The sequence below is a fragment of the Jaculus jaculus genome, chromosome 2 (genome assembly GCF_020740685.1).
Source record: "Jaculus jaculus isolate mJacJac1 chromosome 2, mJacJac1.mat.Y.cur, whole genome shotgun sequence".
In the NCBI taxonomy this organism is placed as follows: Eukaryota; Metazoa; Chordata; class Mammalia; order Rodentia; family Dipodidae; genus Jaculus; species Jaculus jaculus.
Genome location: NC_059103.1, coordinates 38,157,015 through 38,182,930, shown reverse-complemented (window position 1 = coordinate 38,182,930; position 25,916 = coordinate 38,157,015). Strand labels below are relative to the sequence as shown.

The window sequence follows — 25,916 nt, the reverse complement described above, 5'->3', positions numbered from 1 at the left end:
AATGCTCAAACCCATAAGTGAAGGATGTGTATTATTCCTTGATTTCAAAGAAAAGGACAGAGGCTCGGAAAGCTGGTAAGTGGCTAGTTTGGGGTCAGTAGGTAGTAAGAAGGTTCATTCTCAGATCTTTGTATTCTGTTGTCTTTGTTCTCATCATGTTATTTGTATCATGTTGCCACACTGCCAAAGCCCAGCCAGGTAAAAGTATTTCAAAGGCAAACATTGTAGCCCTCAGGTGACTAATGTGTTTCATAGATGGAAAGGGGCCTCACAAACCACTGTGAGCAGCTCACAGACCCCGGAGTCGGCATCATTTTCATAGAAATTGTCAGGTCCTTTCCATCCACTTCAATTGTTTTCAGATGAGATGCTGCCCACAGGGTTAGGCTCTGAAGTCTGCAGTCCAGAGGGGAAGGGAGGAGGGTTATTTTTCCTGATTTTTCCACTTTGCTTCATCCTGATGAGATGAGAGAAATGAAAACCACAGCTTTCTTCCACTGCCAACACTCTGAAGCCTCGACAGAGTGCCATGTCCCCTTGTCCCTCAGCAGTCAAGATTCATTATCACAGGCTTCTGGGATCCATGTGTACTCAACACAAAGTGAGTTATTGGGATTGTAAAACCTGAAACTCACTTATTCATTCTGAAATTTAAACAAAGTGATATCAAATAAAACTCATGAAAATGCCACTTGCCTGCAGCTCACTTCTGCCAGCCTGGGCTTTACCAAGTCAGATCAACAGCAGTGTGCAGCAGGCTCACTTGCAAAGCCCAGACCCTGACATAGGGGATGAATGAGCTCCCATGTCCCTGCAGAGAGGGAGAGAGATTTATGACCGGCCAGTTGACCTGAAATAGGCCAACACCACTTTGGAATTTCGCAGGAAGACTGTTCTTTCAATGTCAGAGGACAGCTAAGTCCCCACAGATTTGAGGGTCATGTGAGGCAGAAGTTTCCTCTGTTGTCCTGCACTTGTTCACTCTTTCTGCCGCTTTCTAAAGCCTTCTCAGTTTGCAGAGTCCAGAGCTTTAATGCCTCATGGCAGCTGACTGAGAGGATAAGAAAATTTGGCTATTTCAGGAGAGACACTGAACCTTCAGGAAGTTAATTTCCATGTTCATCAGGGAATTTGGCCTTAGCTTTCTCTTTTTGATGCTAATATTTTATTTATTCAAAATAACTTTACAAGAAATTATAAGCATGGCTTCCAATGGGAATGTTATACCTGGACTTGGTACCAAGCTCACAGATATGAAATTTGCAAGGAAAAACTGGTTTTCAAGTTAAATAACAATTTTTGACTAAAACTTTAATCCCAAGGATTCTCACAAACATATTACAAATGACAGCATGAATAAAACATTCTTGCACAGCAATTCAATAGTACAGCTCTACATGTACCCTTAAACTGGCAGACACTGGAATTTTGAAATCTCAAACTGTCAAATGTTACAACCATATTATATAGAAATCACATATGGAACTTATGACCCAAACCAAGACAAGCTTTCTTTAAATTTGTCAGATTCTGTACCTACTAGGGAACCTCTGCCCAGGGCAAAAACTAGTTGCGATTTTCCCACAACCTCTAGTTTAATGAATGGTACACAGCTTTTTCTCTTTACCTGTTGGCCTATGTTCACAGCAGCTTGACGAGACTTACGTGCAGCTGCACACAATTCCAGCCATGGAAGTTCCTACATCTGTTTAATTTCTGCCACTTTTGTTTCTACACCATTAACATGTCCCACTTTAGCTGGGCAGGATTTAGAGGTTTAATCAGCCTATGAAAAAATAAAGTTCCAAGCAAATTCAATCTTGCTTAAGGGAACATTGTAAAGTAATAATTCTTGGTATCACATGCCTCATGCAATCCATTTCAAACCATAGAGAATGACATTGTTATGTGTGTCACTGTTCCAAGATACAAATCTGAAGAGCCAAAACATCTTAAAAATGCACCAAGATTATGAAGTCTCAAACAAAACTTGAATTTACTGTTCATACTCCTGTGAAATGCAGTTATTTTCTGTACACCAGTTGTCTTGCAAACTGGTCTTCTATTTTCTTTCATTTGACTTAGATCAGCTACCAGACCTACAGAAGGATGGGGCCAGCTTCTGATGTATCTCCTGAGACAGTGACCTCTCTCTCCTTCTGGGTCTGGAAAGGGACCTGCTCCGGCTGCTGCGAGAGAAGCTTCTCCTCCTTGGAGATCTTCGCAGAGGTGGAGGACTCCTCCCACGGCAGTCATCTGGAAGACGACCCCAGAAGGAGGTGGGCTACGATTTCAACTTCTTTTTTCACCATTGGACAGTTCCACTCTTACCCGGCAGCCAGAGTGTTCTTCATCGAGTTCTCAGAAGCATCAGCTGCATCGCGGGGATCCTCAAATTCAACGGAGCAAAGCCGGGAGGGTTTCTAGCAACTCACACACTTCCGAATGGTCCCTAATAGCCAAAGGTCCGTTCCAATTCCCTCTTGTTGTCATTGTTTTTGAGATTACCTACATGTACCTTACAATCCAACGTGCTAGAACCGCGATGCATTTTGAGCTCCCAGCACTCTGAGATACACACACACCAGGACAAGGCCTGCCTGCTTGCTCTGCTTCCCTCCCGCAACGGGCTGCCTTTCTCTCCACTAAAGGTGTCCATGACATGGCCTTTTTTGCATCTGTGCCTTTATTCAGGTTTGGAATCAAGTAGTAAATCAGGGTAAAATTCATGGAAAGAAGTTGGTAGTGGCCTTTCCCTTTCTCTTTTGTGGAACAATTTGGAAAGAGTTGGTATTTGATCTGCTTTAAAAGTTTGACAGAATTCAGCATGGATTCATTTGACCCTGAGTTTTTCTTTGTGGGGAGGTTTCTTTAATCTTAAATATTTTTACTTATTTACTTGTGAGGAGAGAGAAAGAGAAAGAAAGAGAGAATATGTATGAAGGCACCAGGGCTTCAAGTACCTGCAAAAAACTCCAGATGCATGCACCACTTTGTGCATCTGGCTTTAAGTGGGTACTGAGGGATCAAAGCCAGTCATTAGACTTTACAGGCTGAGCTGTCTCTTCAGCCCATGTAGGGAGACTTTTAATGACAGTTTTAATCACATTGTTGCTGATAAATTTGCTTGCTACTGATATCTTCCAGTTTTAATTTTAGTAGGTTATATGGATTTAAAAGTTTCTCTGGGCTCAAGAGATGGCTTAGTGGCTAGGAGCTTGCCTGTGAAGCCTAAGGACCCCGATTCCAGGCTCGATTCCCCAGGACCCACTTTATCTGGAGCTCCTTTTCAAAGGCTGGAGGCCCTGGCATGCCCATTCTCTCTCTCTCTTGCTCTTGCTCTTTCTCTCTGTCATCTGTCGCTCTCAAATAAATAAACAAATAAAATAAAATAAAAGTTTCTCTATTTTTTCTAGGTTTTCCAGCACTTTGGAATATAAATTCTCAAAGTATTTTCTAATAGTATTATGGATTTCATTGTGATTTGTTATAGCAACTCTCTGTTATTCTATGATTTTGTTAACTTGGGTCTTCTCTCTCCTTTTTGTTAGTTTGGCTAAAAACATTAATCTTATCAGCTTTTTCAAAGAACCAACTATTTAATCCTATGCATTATTATTTTAATCTATGCTTTATTAATTTCTGCCCTAATATTTATTACTTTTGCCTTTTACTGGCTTTGGGATTGGGTTCTTGTTTTTCTAGAGCATTGAGACATATTTTATGGGTTTTTGAGAGCTCAAAGATTTTTTAATATGAACACTTATCGCTATAAACACTCTTCTTAGGACTGTTGTAGCTGTGTCCAAGAGGACCTTGTAAGCTGTACTGTCATTTTCATTTGTTTCAAGAAATTTTTAAAATTTCACCCCCAATTTCTTAATTATTTTTTCTTTCTTTTGATGATTATCTCCCTGATATTTTCACTGTTCATTCAAAAGTATGTTATTCAATCTCTAAGACTTAGTTTCTATTCTCTTTTTCTGATAATTTCTACTTTTATTCTGCTATGGTAGGATGCAAAGGATTATCTAGAGTTTTAAATATGTTATAATTTGTTTTGTGAAATACTTTGTGATCAGTTTTGGAGGAGCGGTCATGTGTTCAAGAAGAGTGTGTATTCCCTAGCTGCTATCCGTTGGGTGGAATACTCTAAGTACGTGATCTGTGATATTTAGCTCTGAGGATTTGTTTTTTTAAAGCTATTTTTAGTTTTGAGGACCTATGTCCATATGAGAGTTTGGTATTGAAGTCTCTGTTATTACCTCAGGGCTGATGTGTTGTTTTATGTCTTTTGGTATTTTTTTTTTTTTTTTTTTTTAGTGAAATTTGGACCCTCAGTATTTAGTGCATATACAATAGTTATATCTTCTTGATGAGTTTTTCCTTTTCTTCATATGTAGTGTTCTTTTTTGCCTTTTATGACCAGTTTTGGTTTGCAATCTACTTTATATGATATAAGGATAGCCATTCCTACTTTAGGGTTTTCATTTCGTTGGTAGTTTGATTAGTATCCTCTGATACACCTTTTTTTTTAGACATTTTTGCTAGTTAGATGTGCTTCTTGGAGACAAAGAGGATTGGTTCTTGTTTTTGAATCCAGTCATTTAGTCTATGGCTTTTTATTGGTGAGTTGAAGCCATTTCCATTAAGAGTTATTATTGAAAGAATCTTGATTATTCTCTATTTGTATGTGTGTGGGGGGGGGGCTTTCCTTAGAAGGTAATTCATGACTGATACTGAAAACCTAGTCAATTCCTTTGGCTTGGTGGGTCACAGGCCCAAGGGGCAAAGTTACCATTGTTGTTTGGGTACATGGATATAGTATACTCACCAAACTGCCCTCAGTACACATGGTTATGCCTGCCTATTAGAGTTGTACTTGCTTTTGGTCAGAGAAGTTTGTTTGTTTTTTTTTTTTTTCTTTTTTCTTCATATGGTGATGTGTTCTGGGGAGACTCACAACTCATAAGTGTGCTGAGAAGTGACAGTTGAGTGTGTAGCACTCCTACCCTCCAAGGTTCAGGGACCATAGCAGAAGAGGTGGCAGAACAAGATGGAAGGGCAAAAGGATTGGGAGGCACACTTTGGACTGTTGTTTTCTAGATACAAAAATGGTCATTGTGTTGGGCTGGACAGATGGCTTAGCAGTTAAGCACTTGCCTGTGTTGCCTAAGGTTCCTAGTTCGAGGCTCGATTCCCCAGGACCCACTTTATCCAGATGCACATGAGTCTGGAGTTCGTTTGCAGTGGCTGGAGGCCCTGGCGTGCCCATTCTCTCTCTCTCTCTCTCTCTCTCTCTCTCTCTGCCTCCTTCTGCCTCTTGGTCTGTTGCTCTTAAACAAATAAATAAAAAGATTTAAAAAAAGAAACCAAAAATGGTCATTGTGGTCATTTCCTCATGGTGCCTGTTCTTGCCTTCACAAGACCTGCATAATATTAGGCCCATCACAGGTTGTCATAGATGTTGGAGAATGGCCAATAACCAGAAAAGGCATCAATATAGAAGAAAGGATAACAGAAAGGAAAGATTCAGTGGAAGGAATGGAAAAAGGAAAACAAGGAGAGTGGGAAGGGATTATATAAATTTTAATAAAGTTTATTTTATTGAAAAAATATAGACTGCTTTACTCAGTTGTGTCATCTTTACACAGGGAATGTTAATCTATATATCATTAATTTTAATGTATGTGCCACAGAAGCAAGTACACATGTAGTATTGTTTCAATGTTAGTGATACAGTGCAGGGATAATTCCTCTCTCACTTTTGATGCTGAGAATTTGTGCTTTATCCTTTTCCCCTTGATCTACTTAGCTAGAGATTTATCATTATCCTTGATCTGATCAATAATCATATTTTAAATTTATTTTCTTTATTATTTGTTTGTTTCTATTTGTTTATGAAGTCCTTAAGATTATGCTACTAAAGGCTGGAGAGATTACTCAGCAATTGCAAGCACTTGCTTGCAAAACCTGAAGACCTGGCTTTTATTCCCCATCACCCACATAAAGCCGGTTGCACAAGTGGCACATGCAACTGGATTTCATTTGCAGAGGCACAAAAGGGTGTCTATTCTCTCTCTTTCTGTTAAATAAATATTATTTTCTTAAATATGTAATATATACATGAAATACACACACACACACACACAACCTGATCATTTGGAATTTTTGCAGTACTCTTTTGCCATTATGTAGTTGAACTTTGTTGGACCATCCAATCTTTGACTTGTTAGGAAAGGAATTAACTTAGCTTTAATCAAAGGTCATGATGAGACTGAAGACAAACTTGTAAATTATTAGTTTATTAGTAAGGTATCCCTCTATCTCAATAGTAAATTTTAAGTTCTGTTTTTATTTCTCACACATGCATCACTCAAACATATTCACAGGTACAGAGATAGAGCCTAATTTATACGTGTTGTACTTAATGATTTTTTAATCATAAACTTTTGTTCTTTATTCAGGTAGCAACATGGCCTATAATCCTCTCTTGTGATGTGAAGCATTATCAGCAACATTCATCTGCCAGTCATCTATGCCATCACAGGAGGAAACAGTTGAGATATATATATGCATATATTATATGTATATATAGTTTCCTCTGCCATCAGCATTGCTTGAATGTTGTATTTTTATCCCATAACATCTCCACAATGCCCATCCCAGTGTGTATGTAAGGCATTAGACACCTGATTATAAAACTGGCTTTGTCCTAATGTAGGGGAATGTAATTGCTATGAGCACACATAAGGCAGGCTAGGATACACTGGGATATACAGTAAGTGGGGTAGATTCTATACATTTTTTCATGATCACTATGTTTGATTCATGATGGGCTTGCTAGGATATAACCACATTATGAGTCAAGGAACAGCTGTATTTATATACACACATATATGATGTATAGCTGATGCACATCTAATGTACAAACTTACCTTGACACATAAAGGAGGTGCTGTGTATGTTTTCATTTAGTTGACACTCACCAAATGTTTCAATAAACATTGTAGATATACTATATATCAATAATTAAAGGTATGACTCGGGCTGGAGAGATGGCTTTGCAGTTAACCTGCTTGTCTGCTAAGCCTAAGGGCCCATGTTTGACTTTCCAGGTCCCACATAAGCCAGAAGCACAAAGTGATGAAAGTGCACAAGGCCACACATGCACACAATGTGGCACATGTGTCTGGAGTTCAATTTGCACTGGCTGGAGGCTCTGGCATTGCCAATTCTCTCTCTCTCTCTCGCATAAAAAATGTCACTCTGTTGGACTTGCCAAAAATAAAAAAAAAATAGGAAAGTATGACTTGTTAAGCTCTAATAGGCTGGGCATAAATGTTATTTAAGATAACAAAGATAAATCTTTGTGTAAGTGTAGTTTTAATGAGTTCTTACTGAGTGCCCGACTTCAAGGTAGTCTAGGAAGCTTCTACAACTATGTCACAGTGAACTAAATCAAAGGAGAATTAAGAAAAAAAACATGAAGGTTCTTAAAGTTTCTGGTATTGAAAAATGAATTGAATTTTAGAAATACTGGTGATTCAAAAGCCAACAAGCAGTTTATGATTATATTTATTAAAATAATAAATCTCATAAACCTAAGCTATTATTGAGCATTCCTTACCTGATCAATTAATACTGAAATGTTTCTGATGACAAACTTGGTGAGAAGATTTAAAAGAAAGTCACAATATGAATTACTATGGCAGACAGTTGTGATCGTCTTGTTCCAGGGGCAGGTGCTAACCTGTCACATTTGTACTTTGAAAACATGCATCCTTTTGTGCTTACAATGCACATCAAACATCCACTATAGGAAAATAGACATCCAGAAAGAAGACATTATGAGTCCTGTTCTTCTACTGGCCATGGATGTAGCTCTGTGTTACAGCCCTTCCTGACATACACAAAACCACAGTTTTAATCTCCAGCGCCAGGAAAAATTATCCATTCAGCTGATTTCATTTATTCTAATTATATGCTCAAGTGGTATCATTTGAATTTACCAAAGTCTATTCAATGTATTAATTAATGTGCTTAATGTTAGGTAATAATTTTATATAAATAGACTAAAAATACTGCTGAAGCTTAGCTTGCATTTTGAATGTCAACATCATTGAAAAGGAGTTTCTAAATTTTGTTTGATAAAATGATAATATATAATATTTTGTACTGTTAATAAATACATATACATACTTGTGAAATTTGAGATGGTGTTGGGTACAGTGGACAGAAAAAAATGACTCCCACTCCCAAAGATCGAATTCTATTCCAGATGTTATAAGTCAGTCAGTATAATCCTCTTTGTCAGTGGTTGTATTTGTGTGCTTGTGTGTATGTGTTGTGGGGTAATGTTGGTGTGTATGCTTGCTTGCATATGTGTGGGCACATGTGTGTGTGCAGGTAGACATGTGTGCATGTGCATGTGGAGGCCAAAGACTGAAGTTGGGTATGTTTCTTATTTGTTCTTTATCGTACTCATTGAGACAGGGTCTCTCACTGAGCCTAGAGCTCAGTGATACAACTGTTTGCCAGCCAGCAAACCCTCGAGGTCCTCCTGTCCCAGCACTGGGATTACAGGCAATGCTGAGTGCTTCACTTTTACTGTTTACTGAGAATCAGAAGTCAGATCCTCGTGCTTGTGTGGCAAGCACTTTACCAACTGAACTGCCTCCCGAAACCCATCCCATCAATGACTGTTTTAAGAATAATATGACCTACTCTGGCTAAAGTGACATGAAGGAGTTCTACTGCAGAGCTTCTCAGAAAGGTTTTCTCCCTCTTTCAAAAAGGCACTTTATCCAGATGGGGTCACGCTATGCATAGCATTCCACAGAGACTGTACGGCAACGAACAGTGGAAGCTGAGAGCAAAGTTGGTGCGCAGCTGGTGGGACAGCAGGCTGGAGCCTGGACTTTGATGGTGATTGTGAGCTGTGGACCACTCATGCCTTTATCTTGTCCTCCCTTCAACTTCTTTCTAGGAAAGAGGACATATTTCCAAACTGCTTAAGAATCTGATTTGGAGGTTCAGTTACTTGCAAGTGAAATAGCCTATGAGAGGGATGCATTTAATTCACATTACTGTAATAATCATAACCATGAATGGTTGCACTTTGAGATTTCACTGATGACTACGCCCTCAGTGCTGTTGCTTTTCTACCATGTTAGGAGAAAAAAGGGTAACCAAGAGATTAAAAGAACAGTCCTGAGCACTGTAAGTTTGATGGGATTTTTATAAATGAAGAGGTATGGTGTTTTAAAATTTTTATAACATATGTAGCAGAGTAATGTAATTAAGACCATTTTGAGTGTCTTACAAGTAAGCACATGAGGGCTGGAAAGATGTATCTGTGGTTAAGGAAACTTGCTTGCAAAACCTGATGTCCCAGGTTCAGTTTCCCAGTACCCATGTAAAGCCATATGCACAAAATGGTGCATGTGTCTTGAGTTTGTTTGAAGCAGTAGGGGGTCCTGGCATGCCCATACTTACTCTGTCTCTCTCTGTGTGTTTCTCTCTGAAATAAATAAATTATGTTTTTAAAAGTCAGCATATGAGGTCAAGAGGAGTCTGCACTTTCTCAATGAATTTCACAAGTTACTTTTTGGTGTTGTCATTTTTTTTGTTCCTGTTTGTGTATTTTACTTTAGGTTTTTCATGGCAGGGTTTCACTCTAGCCCAGGCTGACCTGGAATTCACTCTGTATTCTCAGAGTGGACTCAAACTCAAGGTGATCCTCCTGCCTCTGCCTCCCAAGTGCTGAGATTAAAGGCGTGTGCCACCACGCCTGGCTGTTTGCTTCTTTTATTTTTTTGACATAACTTTGTACTGTGTGTACCTGGCTGACCTAGAACTTGCCATAGAGCCAGCCTAGCCTCAAGTTCATGACAATTGTCTTGCCTCAGCCTCACCTGTGCTGTGGCTGTGATTATAGCATGCACATACTGCTACCATCTGCCTGAGTCCAAAGTAAAACAGAACAAATTCTAATCTATAAATGCTGTTCTTTCTTTTAGAAGGCTTAATTTATTCACTTTCACAATTTCCCTGCTGTTAGTCATACCACCCTCACCATAACTATGTGCCTCTTGCTCCTTTTTCTTCTTTTTGGATTTGTAGGTTTGGGCAGGTTTATCATTGTTGTGCCATCCTCACTGAAGCCATGTGCCCCCTTGCTCCTTTTTGTTCTTTTGTCTTTGGTTCATAGTCTGGTGTATGAATATTTTGCACCAAGAATATTTGAAGGCAAAGTGTGGGGAATGCAGCTCAGTTGGCATGTCACTTTTCTTAGCATGCCTGGAGCCCTGGGTTCTTTTCCTAGCACCTTACAGTCTTAGAATGAGGATGCATGTCTGTGATCTCAGAAAATGGGAGGTAGAAGCAGAAGGAGCAGAAGTTAAAGGTCATTCTTGACTACATAGTGTGTTGGAGGCCAGCCTAGACACCTGAGACCTTATCTCAAACAGAATGAAAGAAATAATGAAAACTTGGACAGCTTGTTAAAAATAAAATTGATAACTCTTTCAATCAAATTTTCAATGTTAGCCTATCTAAGGACAGAACCAGGGGTCTATATTAATAACCCATACATAAAGCACATGCAGGTATGTGAACTCCTTTTGAGGTTTGGGTTCAAATTTTAGTTCTTGTGCTGTTCTGTACTGGTTTCTCCACTTCACAATGGTACACTTTTTGCTTACTTCCTTCTGATGACCATCTACCAATGGAAGTATATGACTCAAAAGTCAACTCCATGGAACAGGATGTTGCATACTTGTTCACCCAATTTACATATTGGAATAGGTGGCTTTCATGTCTGTAAATCAATGAGGAAATATGTCATATTTGGAGAGGTGGGAAGGATGAAACTTATTGTGTAGACATAGAAAGAATCAATAAAAGGCTGGATAGATGGCTTAGCAGTTATGTGTTTGCCTATGAAGCCTAAAGATCCCAGTTCAAGGCTTGCTTCCCCAGTACCCATGCAAGCCAGATGCACAAGGAGACACATGCATCTGGAGTTTGTTTGCAGTGGCTGGAGGCCCTGATGTGCACATTCTCCCCCCACCCTCTCTCTCTCACTCAATCCCCCATTCTCTCTCTGCCTGTTGGTCTCAAATAAATAAATAAGAAAGAATCAATAAAGACAGTGAGAAAATGTGAAACCATCAAGACTTGTAGAGCATCTGCTGATGAAGAAATGAGTGGGAGAGTGTGTGCTGGAATGCTTTTCACTTTTGCTAAGAATAGGGAGAAAAACCAGGGACAAAGGTTGGGGAGAGAGCAGAAAGTGTCAGGCATATGCCATTTTCAAAAGAAGACATCCAACCAAAAGTATAGTAAACATGGAGTTTTGGGTCAAATATTGCACTTAATGCTCTCAGCACATCTGTATAGACTTCTAATAGAAAGAGACAATTGATCATCAAATCTTTATGACCCTGCTGTATTTATAGTGTGGCCTATAGAAATATCAGGTTATTCTAGTAAACCTTGTTCATATAACTAATTAGGATGATGTCTGATTTAGTAATGCTCTCTAGTGTTCAAAAATGATGAGATGTGACATTGTTCTATTTTGAGGTATCAGGCAGCAGAGAGAATGGTTTGGGCTGAGTCAGGAGTAGGGGCATGACATCAATTGGCAACACATTTTGTTAGGTGTCCTGAAGCCTTCAGAACTTGTACAAAGACTTACAACGGTTGTTAAGGAAGTAGAGGCATCATGTTTCATGACCCACTCCTAAATGCTGTCCCTAGAACTAATGTCAGACATCACCAAGTTCTTGCTAGTAAGAAAACATAGACAAAAATACAGATGTAAATGTAATGGCATGAGGACATTTGATGAAATAAAGTGACTGATTATATTAAAATGATTCCAAAATTCAATAGGAGAAATTCATATCTGCACATCTGCAGTTAGCTATGTGAATTACATGGAAATAAATGAAAGTGATGAATTGCTCTTCAAATAAATTTCCTGAAATATTCTCATCATAGTTTTGTTTTTTTAATAAACTAGCAAGAGCATGCATTAGCCCTTCATGAATGATTCTCCAGAAGATGTTCAGGAGAAGGGAAGATGTCTGTGGGAGTAGAATGACAAAGAAATCTGGCTTGTAAGTTCCTCCCAGCAGGAAGGTGGGAAACTTCTGTTCTTCTACCTAAAAGACAAACAAACAAACAAAAAATCCTATAAGAAATAATGAGCACTACAGGAATGCAGTAGAAATAAGACATCTCCACCCATTTTGAGGTCAGACCAAATATATTACTCACCAGCATTTCCCCCAAGTCTACGTCAGCACCTGTTGCATGAATGAATGCTTAACAAAATATTTGTTGTTCTTAAGCATTTTTATAATCATCACAGGCAACTTTCCTGGGGTCCCATCACCTATGGAAGAAAGACTATGTATAAGTGAGGCCTTTTGAGCTAACTGCCTGACCCCCTTTTCACTCTCTCAGTCTCCACCAATAAAGGGCAGGGGCAAGTGTGCATTCCTCCTTGTCAGTCCAGTTATAATTCAAGGCTGATGGAAATGCTAGATGTTTATGCTATATCTTGAAATGACTCAGTCTTCATAAATCCCTTACCTAATTGTGTATTTCAGAATATGGCTGAGGAAATATGCCATTATCTTGCTAACTTTCCTTTCTAGAAAATTTCAGGCTGTAAGGCCAGTGACTTTGTTCACTGATGGTGGTACACAGGGCTACAGTTGCCCTTAACACTGGGTCGGGCACTATTCTGCCCTGACCATTGAGCCCTGGCCTATAGAAATCAATTCTTGTTTTTCTCCATTTTCACTGTCAGCTTATTTTATGTGTGTTTTATCCTACTTATAATCACACTTTCCAATTCCATTATAGGATTTTTTTTTTTCTAATTCTCATACTTGGTTAGACTGCAAGTGTCCCTTGTCTGTAAACTGGTGCCTCTATCTCCAGTCCTGAGCTTGGTGAGCAGATAGTTCTGTCATAGAGCAAATCCCAATGATGGTTTTCAGTGCCACAGTGAGCAAAGAGAGATGCTTCTGCCACAACAGCAAGGAAGAGGGGCCAGTGGGCACTGAAATGACTGTGCCCAAGGATGAGTTGTGCCACAGAAAAGCACTTGGGAGTGTGAAGGGGTAGCTCCTAGGATTAGCTCACCTAAGAGCAAAGCCCTCCTAGCATAAGGTGTACTTTGTGTTTCATTTTTAACTGATTCATAAAACCATAAAATAGTATATGACAATGTGGTGCCATGTGATGTTTCCACACAGTGGTGTAATGTTCAAGTCAGGTTGAACATCTACTTCAATCCTTATCACTCATCATGGAGAAAACATAAAGAAAGGTGTTTACTAACCAAAAGAGCAGGAAGTATCCCACTGCATGGATTTTGATGAAATTGGGGTATGGATGTTCAACAAACATCGTGGATACAGGATGCTTCTTTTTATTAAATTTATATCAATTGTACAAAACAATGAATTTCACTGTAGCATTTTCGTGCATGAATGTAACTTAATATAGTCATATTTATTAACATTGTTCTGTGACTTCCCTACATTTCTGGGCTTTAGAGAAGAGAATATGGAATGGAAGGAAGAAACAATGTTTTCATTCCCATTCTTGTACTTTGCATGAAAAATGCATCCCCACCTCCATAAAATTTTATGATTGAATGCTTGGTCCCCAGCTAGGAGTGCTGCTTGGAAAGGTTGTGGAACCTTTACCATGTAGAGCCTTTCTGGAGGATGTGGGTCACTGGGGGCTGGCTGTGAGGGTCCGTGGCCTGACTGCACATCCTGCCTGACAGTGCGAACAGCTCTGTTCCTGCTGCCATGCCTTCCCCACCACACCACTTCCCTTAAACTATGCTGAATTAAACCCTTTCCCTTCTTTAAGTTGCTTATGGTCAGGCATTTGTTCACAGCAAGAAAGCAGCTGATATAGCTGATATATCTTAAAGCCCTGCGTCAAGATAGTTAATCCAGGCCAGTGTGTGGAGCAATCTATTTTAATGCCAATAATTTAAGGATAAAAACCTTCAACTCCATATCTCTCCTTGAGAGTGGCTATGCACACAGCAGTCTAAACCCTTGTGTTGGTGGGTGTGTGACTTACTTTCCTGTCCCCTGTTCACAGCTGGTGGTGAATGGAGCTACTATCTCACAACAATGATCACACTTGGAGGTAACAGTTTGTAGCCCACCACCCTGTAGTTATTAAATTCATGATTGAGCTCTTTATAACCTGCATGAGCAAGTTGAAAATCTAGAGACCCATCTGTAGCAGATATGCCTATGAATCCCTGCAGGCTGCCAGCATCCTGGGAAGATGCTGAACAGGGCTTCTGGTTCCCTGAGCTGGCTGCATTGTCAGGGCTTTATACAGATGACTCAGCTCTTTGAGAAGGCAGCAGTCCTTGACTGGAATATACCCTTAGCATCACTTACTCTCTGAACTTTTTGATTCAGAACCTACAAAAACTCAGTCATACATTTGACAGCCAGGCACACACCAAGAGAAAGGCTCATGGGTGCATTTTGTTATAACAACACTTTCCTGTAAGGTACTTGCCCTGCCTTGCCGTACTGTGAATGCTGTGAGACTATGATACTCAAATGCTGAACAGGAGGAAAATTCCTAATCCAGTGTCACTGCAGGAATGGAAATAAACAGAATAGACTGAAGTAAAGAGAATAAGGGGAAATTTCAGTCAGGATTGTGTCAGTATGGACAGGAGAGTCAAATATCATAATTAGTCATTTGACTAAGATTTTGAGAACACTTTCAATTTGCTAGACAGAGCTCTCAACTTTAGAAATATTCGGTGAACATGAGAGCACTGAAAGAAAGGATATGCCTGATGGAAAACTCAGTATTTAAGAAACTACTGCTGCACAATGTCATGTACAGAATCATGCTGCATATTTGGGGCTGCCAAAGTCTATGAAACATTGGTGAGGTTAGGAATTGATGTGGCAATTAAATTCTGCTGTCAACTTGATCAGATTAGAAACCAAGTATATATCTTAGGTGTTTCAGTGAAGGTGTTTACAGGAAGGATTGATGGGCGAGGGGGAGGAGGAAGAAAGACCTTCCCCCAGAGTGCGCAGACTTTCTGCTGGTGGGCTTCATGTAAAGAACCTGTGAGAAAACACAGGACCTGATGCCTGTGCTACTTGCCGAGACATTCATCGGTCTCCTTTCTGCCATCATGTGTGGACACCGGTACCCAGATTCATTGGCCCTGTGTTCCACTGAGCATAACTACTTGAGTGTGCTTTTCTTCAGTTCCTTGAGTGAGAAGACAAGAACCTGGACACAACCAGAGACCACCAGCAATGGTTTTGCTCAGCAAGATGAGCAAGCATATGGAAAAGCTTCAGAACCACAGGTCACATGAGCAAAGGCAGTGGCTGAAGCCAAACCTAAACCTGAGCAAAACAAACAATCAAACAAACAAAAAACTAGCAAAAGAATCATGAGAGAATGTTGAAAGGCCATCTCAGAGGAGATAGGGACACAGAAGGAAGAGGGTGGCCACCAGCAGGTTCCTGAGACACCCAACAAATTGCTGATCTTGAGAAACAATTCTTAAGGGGTAAAAAGATCCAGCCCAAATCCAAGTAGCCAGTGAAGGCAGTGTGACCCATATCAAGTGTGGACCAGCGACAGACTGAGGGAGCACAGCCACCAGGGAGAGAGAATACAGAAACTAAGAGAGCTGCCAAGGACAGGGAGTCACACCCCCAGTTCCCATGGGAAAAGGCTTTCCTGAATAAAAGGAAGCAGAAAAGCCAAAGATAGAAACCAAAACTGATGAAGAAGAGTTTTTAGCTAGGAAGTAAACTATAGCTTCTGGCTGCCTCAGGACTATCACAGAGAGGAGGCTATAAGGACCCATTCAGTACATTGTAAGCAGCAGCTCAAGGAGGCTGGGTGGGATTTTATAATACAAGGGAGGCCATAGGAGACACATAGCTCAGGTGGAAGGAGGCAGTTTGGCCTTCGTGCCCTGGCCCATGCGTGTTACTAAGACCTAAACACACACAAAAAATTCTCAACAATACTCTCACAAACTGTTTTTAATAACACAAAGCCAAGGAGGCTTTATGACAAATAATGTAAGACTGGGCCAACATATGTAAATAAATAATGTCCATAAAAAAGAAGGTTAGTCTCCAAACAATGTGACCAGCAGTCTAAAAGCTAATAACCCAGAAGCCTAAGCTTTCTGGTCCACTTGGTGAGCCACAACCAGCAGTCTTGGAACTGCAGCAAGTACCTAGTGAGCACCTTGTCCAAATCGAATGTAAGAACTATCCTTGCAAGGGACTCGGCAGGTTTGGTTATCAGGTGTGGTGGCTTGAATGGCAGCTCTGAAATACATGCCCAAGTACACAAAGTTACCTGAAGTTCATGAATCTGGCTTCTCATGGTGCTGTTCTGAACTTCTTGTGGGAAGATGCAGAGCCATGGCTCTGCTCTATACTACCCGTAGCATAGCAATGCTGGACACCCTCAGGTCTTTACATATGAACTGAAAAACACCTATAAATTCCTAGTTTTTCAATTGTACCTGGTGTTCCAGATCTTGGTTTGCTCTAGGAAATGGTAGTGAATTGACCTTAAGTCTGATTCCTTCTAAGAAAGGTTTTATGTATGAGCAGTAAAGCTCCAACCTAAAACCCAAACTTAGGGTTTCTGGACTCACAGAACTTGCTCACAGGATTCCTCTATGACTTCTGACTTTTTGGAGATGTTTTACTTAAATTCCTGGCCCAGGGACCATTCAGACTTTATCTTTCTACTACTTCAGGGAACTTCAGCCATAGGCAGAGCTGACACATGTGATGGAAAGCATTGGACCTGAACAAAGACACCCCTGCTATCTTTCCCTTTCTTTTAAAATATTTTTTGTTTCATTTCATTTCTGACAATTCCATACTTGTGTATAATGTATTTTTATTATACCCTCATTTCCTGCCTCTTATCTCCCTCCTTTTAAGCACTTCTTACCAATGAGTCCCCTTATGTATGTGTGTGTGCATTTACATGTATGTATGTGTGTATGACCCACTATTGTGCAGCGATTTCCTCTGAATTGAAACATATCCTCTTGAGTGGAGGAGAGACGCCCAGGGGACTCTGAGGTCAACTCAGAGCTGAAGCTTAAAAGTTCACAGGACCACTCCCGTAGGTCTTATAAAGGTAAACAGCTGCTTGGGGAGAGATTCTCCAGACAGCCAAGTTGTGCAGTGTGCACCACAGATACAGCTTCCGTAAGTTGTCACCTATGCTGGGGCAAGATTTTCAGTGCAATTTCTTTTTTAGTCACATATGCTCCTGTGAGCAGCATCTCACCTTGCTCTGTAAATAGCTCAATAAACTCATTGGTTTGAGAAGACTGGCATCTGAGCCCTATCTGAGGCAAATAGATGTATGTTTACCTCTTCCCTAGGCAAAGTTTCCTTAATATCTACTGGTTAAATTAGGGTTGTTGGTATGAATACAGGTGGAAGGTTATTTACTGAAGTATGGACAACTTACCAATGGCTAAATGACTAAGGAACGTGACTTTTCTCCCTCCGTTACCATTCATTGCCAAGAGCTCCTCCAGGAGCAGTAGGGTCTCATGAGCCCCTCCCTCCTCCATGATGGAGTATTGATGGGCTCAATCTTGTGCAGAAAGCTACAGCTGCTATGAGTTCATGAATGTAGTCATGTTTTCAAGTGAAAACGGGGCTAAAGTGGTCTCTGACTCCAACCATATCGTCAGCAAAGTTTCCAGGGGCTGCTGTGATGCTAAAGAGAAGAGGAAAATTGGGCTCAGATTCCAGGGAAAGACTGACAACAGTCCAGGGGTTAGTATTCGAATCCTCCTTTAAATTACTTTTTCAATTTCTTAAAATATGCTGTTTCCTTCTACCTCTTTAGACTTCTCTCCAATATTTCACAACACACACACACACACATACACACACACACACACACACACACACACACACACCACGGAAAGATGGTGAGGCATCAGTTATGTTCGCTGAGAGCCTGACAAGATGAAGTTACACTTCTTGAGGAGGAGAGCTGTTCCCCCAACACTGCTCATCATGACTTTTGCATGACTTGATTTCAGAAGAAAGAGCACACATACCAGCGAGGAACTGGAATAGTTTGTGTTGCATCTCTTCTTTTTGAGGAAAATAAATGCTAAATTGTTTTAAAAACACAAACTTTATATACAAAGTTTAACATTGTGTGTGTGTGTGTGTGTGTGTGTGTTTTGTGAAATACTGGAAAGAAATCTAATGAAGTAGAAAGAGTGTGGCATATTTTAAACATGCCTATACAAGCTATGTTTTCCAAAACCCCTGAAATTATTTTGTCCTGAAGAATAAGTAGACAGGAAAGACGCCATGCCTTATTATGAGTTGACCTGGGTTCCCAGCCCCCTAAGATGTGTTGAAATCTTTATCTCTGATGCCTGTGAACATAGGATCTTTGCAGATGTAATCAAGTGAGAATGAGGTAACATTTGATTATGCTGGGTCTCTAAATCTAATACAACTTCTGCCGTAATGACAAGAGCAGGGGAAAAGTGCATGGAGGAAGGATGCTGCAAAGACACAGGAAGAACCCCAAGTAACCATGAGTACAGGGTCTGGAGTGGTGCATCTTCACGACAAGGTATGCCCAGGACTGCCAGCCTTTAGCAGAATCTACATGGGACAGATTCTCCCTCACATTCCTTAGAGAGAAGCTACCCTGTAGACACCTTAACTCTAACACTGCAAGAAACATATATATGTTGTTCTAGGCTGCTGAGTTTGTTAGATAGCTCTACAAAACTAATGTAGTTTCTACCATAGTCTGTTATGTATTGCTATAACAAAACACCCAAGGCTAGGAAGTTTATAAAGAAGTTTATTTGGCTCACGATTCTGGCAGCTGGAAGGCCCAAGCAGCATGGCACTGGCACTGAGATGAAGGCTTTCGAGTTGAGTCACAACAAGGTAGAAAGGAAGTCAGTCACATGCAAAAAGGGTTGCAAGAGACCAGGGCAGAGTCAGGCTTGCTCTTTGGGGAATGAATCTACTCATTCCTGCAAACCCAAGCTCATGTCACAGGAGGAGCATTAATTCATGAGGATGGAGCCTTCATGACCTATCTTCTCCTAACTTACCTGTTAAAGGTTACACCATCACACTTGGGACCCAGTTTCCTGCACATGAACATTTGGGAGACAAACCACTGTCCAAATCATAGCAGCATCATAATTAGATAGCTGAGGACCATTTAGCAGTGTTAGCTACTAAATTCCAGGGTGACTGAGCCTAACAACACCTTCTCGGGGTTAGCTGAGTCTACATAACTTTTAAATCTCTGTTGCTTCAGAAGTTATGGTTTCTACCTATTGCTATGTAGCATAGTATATCTAACACAGATCTAGCTGGGGTGGGGGGGATAAGGGCTGGACTAGATTCTTAGGCTTCTCTTGTGTATTTTCTTATCTTGGGTCCCTGGTGAGCAAAGCCCCTGAGAATTATACTTGTTAACAATGGAATCCGAGAAGGAGGTGACTCCTTTCAACAATGCTCTTTGATTCTAGATTGCATTGAGCACAACACGGATGCTCTTGGCCAGTCCGGGACTGGTGGGAAGGTGGCCGCCTACTGAGGGTCTGGCAGTGTGGAAGGTCTAACCTCTCTAGTAGGGCCAGGGATGCATAAAGAAGCCTTCCTTAGTCACACTACCTATGTCTGCTTCAGGATCCCAGAATGCTTGAATGCCACGTCATTCTTTTATTTAACACATAAAGAAACGGATTTTATCTGAGCATTTTCACACACATGTGCATTATGCTTTGTTTGACCTCATCCCCTTCCCCCACTGCCCTCCCCCTGGACTTCTGCCTCACCCCATGTTGGTTCTTTTTCCCCCAGAGTCCCCTTTCTGCATTAAAGTCATGTGTATCTCATTATCCTCTCTTGCCCCTCCCTCAAGACCTCTTCCCCCCTTAATCCCCTATCCATTTTTATGATCTAAACATATGCATGCATGTGTGCTCACACCCCCCCCTATATATATGATTTTAAATCTAGAGTGTACATATAAGAGAAAACAATTTGCATTTGTCTTTCTGAGTCTGGCTTATTTTATTTACCATAATAATTCCCAGCACCATCCATTTTCTTACAAATGTCATGTTTTCATTTTTTTTCATTGTGGATGAATAAAATGCATATGCACCATATTTTCTATAGTCATTCATCTATTGATGGATATCTAGGCTTGTTCCATTCCCTGGTTATTGTGAATAGTGCAGCAATAAACATGAATGTGCAAGCATCTCTGTGGTGTTGGGAATGTCACATCTCTCTGAAGATCAGGCAATTAGTTGCCTCAGAGGCTTCCAGAGCCAGACTTGAGATGTGACTTGGCCTAGCTCCTCATTTCTCTCTCTGAAGAGCAGCCTTCAGTTTCAAGTGGTTTTTGTCACACTGACATGGCTAGCTGGGTTTTGTTTCCAAGTTCTCCTTTTTTCCTTTTTCAGAAGCTCCTCACAGGCAGGGTTTGGCAGGCAGCGAGGGTCCCCACTGTGAAGGAGAATCTAACAAACTTGTCCTGGTGGGTAATTAAATAGGACAGCCTGGAGCCTGAGAATTCCTTGGCTCTGAATGACCTCAGGGTCAGGTTGGCTAATGAATGGAGTGTAATTGTGGCCTAGCCTGTTGCTCCACTTTGGGGTATCCTTCTTTCTTGGGTACATCTGGGAAAGCAGCACAGAGCGCAGTGGCAAGTGTGACAACCAGGCCAAGGGCTTTTGTAGCTGTTGTTATAGTCAAGTCATTGCTCTCGAGTCTTTCTCTGCACAGTTTGGGGATGAAAATTGATTCTGTTGAAGTAGGTGCGAGCAGCAGAGCTAGTAAGAAAGAGAGGAGAGTCAGCTTTTCCCATCCCAGTCAGTTAGGTCTGGGTGTTTCCAGCTGAGATCAAGCTGGGACTCTGAGGTTCTACTTGTGCATGTGTCCTATTCAGTAACTACAAGCACTGTGTGCTCTCTCTCTCCTCTGTCTCTGCCTGTCTCCTTCAAATATCTCTTGCATTGGGTTATAATAAATGTAAGTTTGTCCTTCGTTTGTAAAATAAGGGGGTTGAAGATGATCTCAGAGTCACTTCCTATACTGCTTCTGGTTTAACAACTATCACCTACATGATCTCTTCTCACAGGATTTCCAACCCTTTTCCTGATCTCAGCATAGACACCTGGCTATCCCAAATCCTGGCTGCATGTCCTGAATTTCTGGCTGATGTCTTAAATGTCTGGTTACAGTCTGCTTGGGTCTCTGGTCATTGACTATCTGGTACAGGTGCGAGACACTGTGGGGGTGTGTGGCTATATGGTGAGTACCCAGACTTGGCAACGTTATTTTTTGGCATCTATATGATATTTTCCACCCCAGTAGCATGCTCTGGATACTCCTGGGGGAGCTTTGTCTGCTGTTAATATCTTCATGGTGTTATTATCTTATGTACATCCTCATATATATCCCAACTTCTTCCCTTGATCAGGGCTTGGAAATGATCTTGGAGTTGGATAGCTATGGGATAGAATTGAGAAGTCCTGTCTATTAACAGTGTGGGATGAGACAAACCACTTTAGCAGCTGTTGTGAGTTGAATTGTATCCCCTCAAAATATATGTTGAAACCTTACCCCTAATTTCTATGAATGTGAACTTATTTGGAATAACGTCTTTGAAGACATAACTGAGTTAAGATGTTTATATTTGATTAGACTGTGCCTGACATTCAATATGACTGATAAATGTTCTATGAGGTAGGGAATCTGGACACAGACTTGGGGAAGACGAGGATAAAGGCAGAAATTGAAATCATATGCCTACTAACTAAGGGATGTCATGGTTGCTGGGACATCCAGAGACTAGAAGGGAAACATGCAACAAATTATGCCTTACAGCTCCAGGAGGAGCCAACCCATCTTAATTTCAGACTCCTGGCCTCAAGGATTGTGAGAGAATCAATTTCTTTTGTTTTAAATCACCCTTTTTTTTGTAGCTTGTATATCTCCAAGAAACAAATACAGTAACTCAGCTAATCTATGGTGCTGGTGGTTCTTGTATTTCGCTGTATAAGGATAGTACTGTCTTAAAATAAAGGCTGCCAAAGGGCAGAGCCAAAAGCAAAAAAAAAAAAAAAAAAAAAAAAAAGCTGTGATTATCTTCCAATGCTAGGATAGTGATTCACAGCTGATATGTGTAACTATAGTTGGTGCATTTCATCATTTCTAAGATCAGATGAGTTTGTGCATGAGGCTGGGACAATGTCATTCTCCCTTTTAGCATCCCACTTTACTGTTTTATTAAAAATATGTTCCTTCTCTTCAACTTATTTACCTTTGCACAAAGGTTGAGGAAAAACTGTTAGAGAAACAAGGAGCAAAGAGATAAAGAGATCTCCATATGATTCATCTAATTCTGTATTTTTGTCATGTAAATGCCAGGTGACCTAACAAACCCTGGAATTTAGTTCCTTACATAAGAATTCTCTTCTCACAAAGGTGCCATTCAATGCAAGTGTTCCTAAGTAGCAGGTCAGCCTCTGTGACAGTAACTCGGGGTCCCAGGCTCCTCCCATAGCTTCCTCCTCTATGGCTTGCAGTTCTTCAGTTTAGTCTTCTGAAGAAAGAGTGTGTAGAGCTCCACTGCACTTCTAAACATCTATTGGCCTGGCAGTTTACTCTCTTGACATTCTGGTTCAGAGGCAGATTGTCAGCTGTATCTGGAAGACAGTAGATTTGATAGAGGATGTAGTAGTTGGTATTTTGCCATCTCCACAGTACTCCCAGTGTACATGGCACTCGTAATGGTCAGCTGTCCATCCTCACAGTACTCCCACTGTACATGGCCATCATGATGGTCAGCTGTCCATCCACACAGTACTCCCAATGTACACACCACACAGAATGATGGTCAGCTGTCCATCTCCACAGTACTCCCACTGTACAGAGCGCACAGTATGATGGTCAGCTGTCCATCTCTGCAGTAATCCCACATTGTGCATCTGTCCATCTCCACCATAGTTACTCAGAAGTTTCCCTCTATACTTTGTTTGGATTATTATATAATGAAAAATAAAATTGGCAAATAGCAGGGGTTAAAAAATAGAGCCCTCATATTCTGAATGGGATCAATTTGGAATCCTGGTTCCAAACTTTAATAATTTTGGAAATCCTGGGAAATTTATTTTAACCTTATGTTCCTTAATTTTCAGATATTTAAAATGGGGCCAGAAAAATTTCTTCACAAGATTGATGGTAACAAATGATCCATACTTACGTGGCATATAAAAAGTGCTCATTAATAGATTTTATTTTAATCTCAATAAAATCATTGCAATGGATTATTTTCATTAACATGTTACTGCGCAACTTAATTTAAGTTTGAGATGATTTTTTAAAATTTATTTACTACAGCGAGATAAGAGGATGGGAAGAGGGAGAGAGAGAATTAGCACACCTGGTCCTCTAGCCACAGCAAACAAACTCCATGGGCATGCGACACCATGTACATCTGGTTTATGTGGCTTCTGAGGAATTGAACCTGGGTTCTTAGGCTTCGCAGGCAAGCACCTTAACTGCTAAGCCATCTCTCCAGCCTTGAGACTGTGTTTCTAACCTAAATTAATTTACTTATTATTAGGAGGTTAGACTTAGAAGGTCCTGGGAAACAGCTATAGCTGATTTCTAGGGACCATTCAAGATGCTTTTTATGGTAATAGAGGTAATCATGGATATTTTCAAGTTGATAGAGGAAAAGTTAACAATTGACCTTAAATCTCCTCACTGGTAGTTCATTGTGCCATTCAATTATTTTCACAAAGTGCATTGAAAATTGAGCATAGTACAATTTTGGCTCCCAAATTGGAACTTTTGAATGTCCTATTTTTCTGTTTTGGTTAGGCATAACTTCTAGGCAACCTGTCACTTTCCCGAACTTACTGCAAGTCTTAGTACTACTCTGTAGAAATTATTCTCAATTAATAAGTTTGTTGTGTCTAGAGTGGTTATTTCTACTCAGTCATGAATATTTGGCTTTAAATTCATTTTATCTTGAAAAAAAAAAAAGAAGTGCTTTAAAGATCATGACAAATAGGGCTATAAATGCCACAATTTAAACCAATGCTTTATTCTTTTTTCACTCTTTCCAAAAACTTGGATCTCATTTTTAGCAGTTTTGTGTTACAAATGAACATGTCTGTATGTAGTGTGTGTGTGTGTGTGTGTGTGTGTGTGTGTGTGTGTGTGTGTCCAGTAAATGCATATAAGTTATAGTAAAGATCCCACAGGACTCAGGAACGTTGCTTTGAAAGGACTAAAGTACTGCATTGGTGGAAAGAATGAGTAGACTCTGGATATTTGCTCTGTGCAGAGCCATTGAAGCATAGGATGTGGTTACAGTACTGTTCTTTCATTTTTCTTTAAGGGGTAGGCTTTTTATAACCCAGGAAAGGGCTTGGTAATCAGGAAATGTCATTTTTTCGTGTTTTATGCTTTGAAGGAATATTCTACCATTCCTTAGTGATCCTAAATGCCTAGAGGACAATGTTTTCTTACCTGTCTTCACTAGATCTGGCTTACAGGACTGGGAAGGTACCAAAGATTATTATGCATAGAGACCTTGAGGATTAGAATATCTCTAAAAGAAAGAACTGGTTTAGGCCTTTCGATAGAGGAATAGGGGACATCCCATGAATGGTCCCTCTTCCACTTGCATATCTTCTCCATCTTTTCATATTTCTCTGTAAATTCATCAGTTTGAGTTTTTCTACCATTAGCTTCCAATACCTTCTCTCTCACACTCTACCCTTATAAAGAAAGGTTAGATACTTGGTCTCACTTTTGCTTATAACCTAGAAGGCTCTGCTTTCTGCAAGGTTCTGTACTTATTGCTACATATTGAGAACAATGGGTACTGGTCCCAATCATGGTAGCCCATTTTCTTATTGCTTATCTAAGAAGCAGTCACATGCTTTCAAGGTGAAATTTCTGAAAGACACACCGGCTAATCTTATCAGGAAGAACCCTAGAATTAAAATGGGCTTGACTTGTAATTTGGGGCCAGTTAGTAAAATAATTCTATTTATATACATAAAATGTGTTAGGCTGCATTATGGCATTTTCAAGCAAAATTTGATTGTGTTAATTCCCTTTCTCTCCCATCCCTGTGTTCCCCCTGATTCCCTTCAATAACCCTTTGTGGCTTCCTTTCCACTTTCAAGTCACATGTGTATTACTGAAAAATGAAATTAACAAAGTAGACAGATCTGTAAACATATTAAACAGGGTGACCCAGACTTAGAAAGACAAAAATTCTTTGTAGATCCTAGCTTTTCACATTTCCATGTGTGCATACAAGTGGGTCTGTGAGTATAAGCAGAAAGGAAGCTTTGAGAATGGAAAAAGAGGTACTGAGGAAAAGGTGGGCAGTAGGACCTTGCAACTTTGAATATTAAACACTATTGTGTTAAGGATAATTTGACTTCTTTCTTAGACCTAACTTCCTCACCAGGACTTCTTATCACGTCCTACCAATGTCTGGTATACTTCTCTTGCTATCTAGAAACTGTAGTAGTAATTCTGATTATTCTCTTCTATTCATATAAAGCTTTACCTTTAAATATGCCGATCAGTGTGGAGGTTACTTCCACTTCATCTTTTCACAAGGTAGTAAAAAAAAAAATAAGGCATGGGCCAATGACTTGATTGTATAATTACATTCTTAGGTTAGACACTTGTTGCAAGTGGTAGTCAACTGGGACTAGCTGGGAAGGAGGAAAGAATTCATTCGCATACATAATAATTTTAAAGATAGATCCTTTAGCTTCAGGC

General features: G+C 40.2%; 1 pseudogene; it reads right to left on the bottom strand.

Annotated features, from left to right (window-relative positions):
• Window positions 1–2,062: 2,062 nt before the first annotated feature.
• LOC101605267 lies at window positions 2,063–2,551 on the bottom strand (annotated as a pseudogene).
• Between the last annotated feature and the right edge of the window lie 23,365 nt (window positions 2,552–25,916).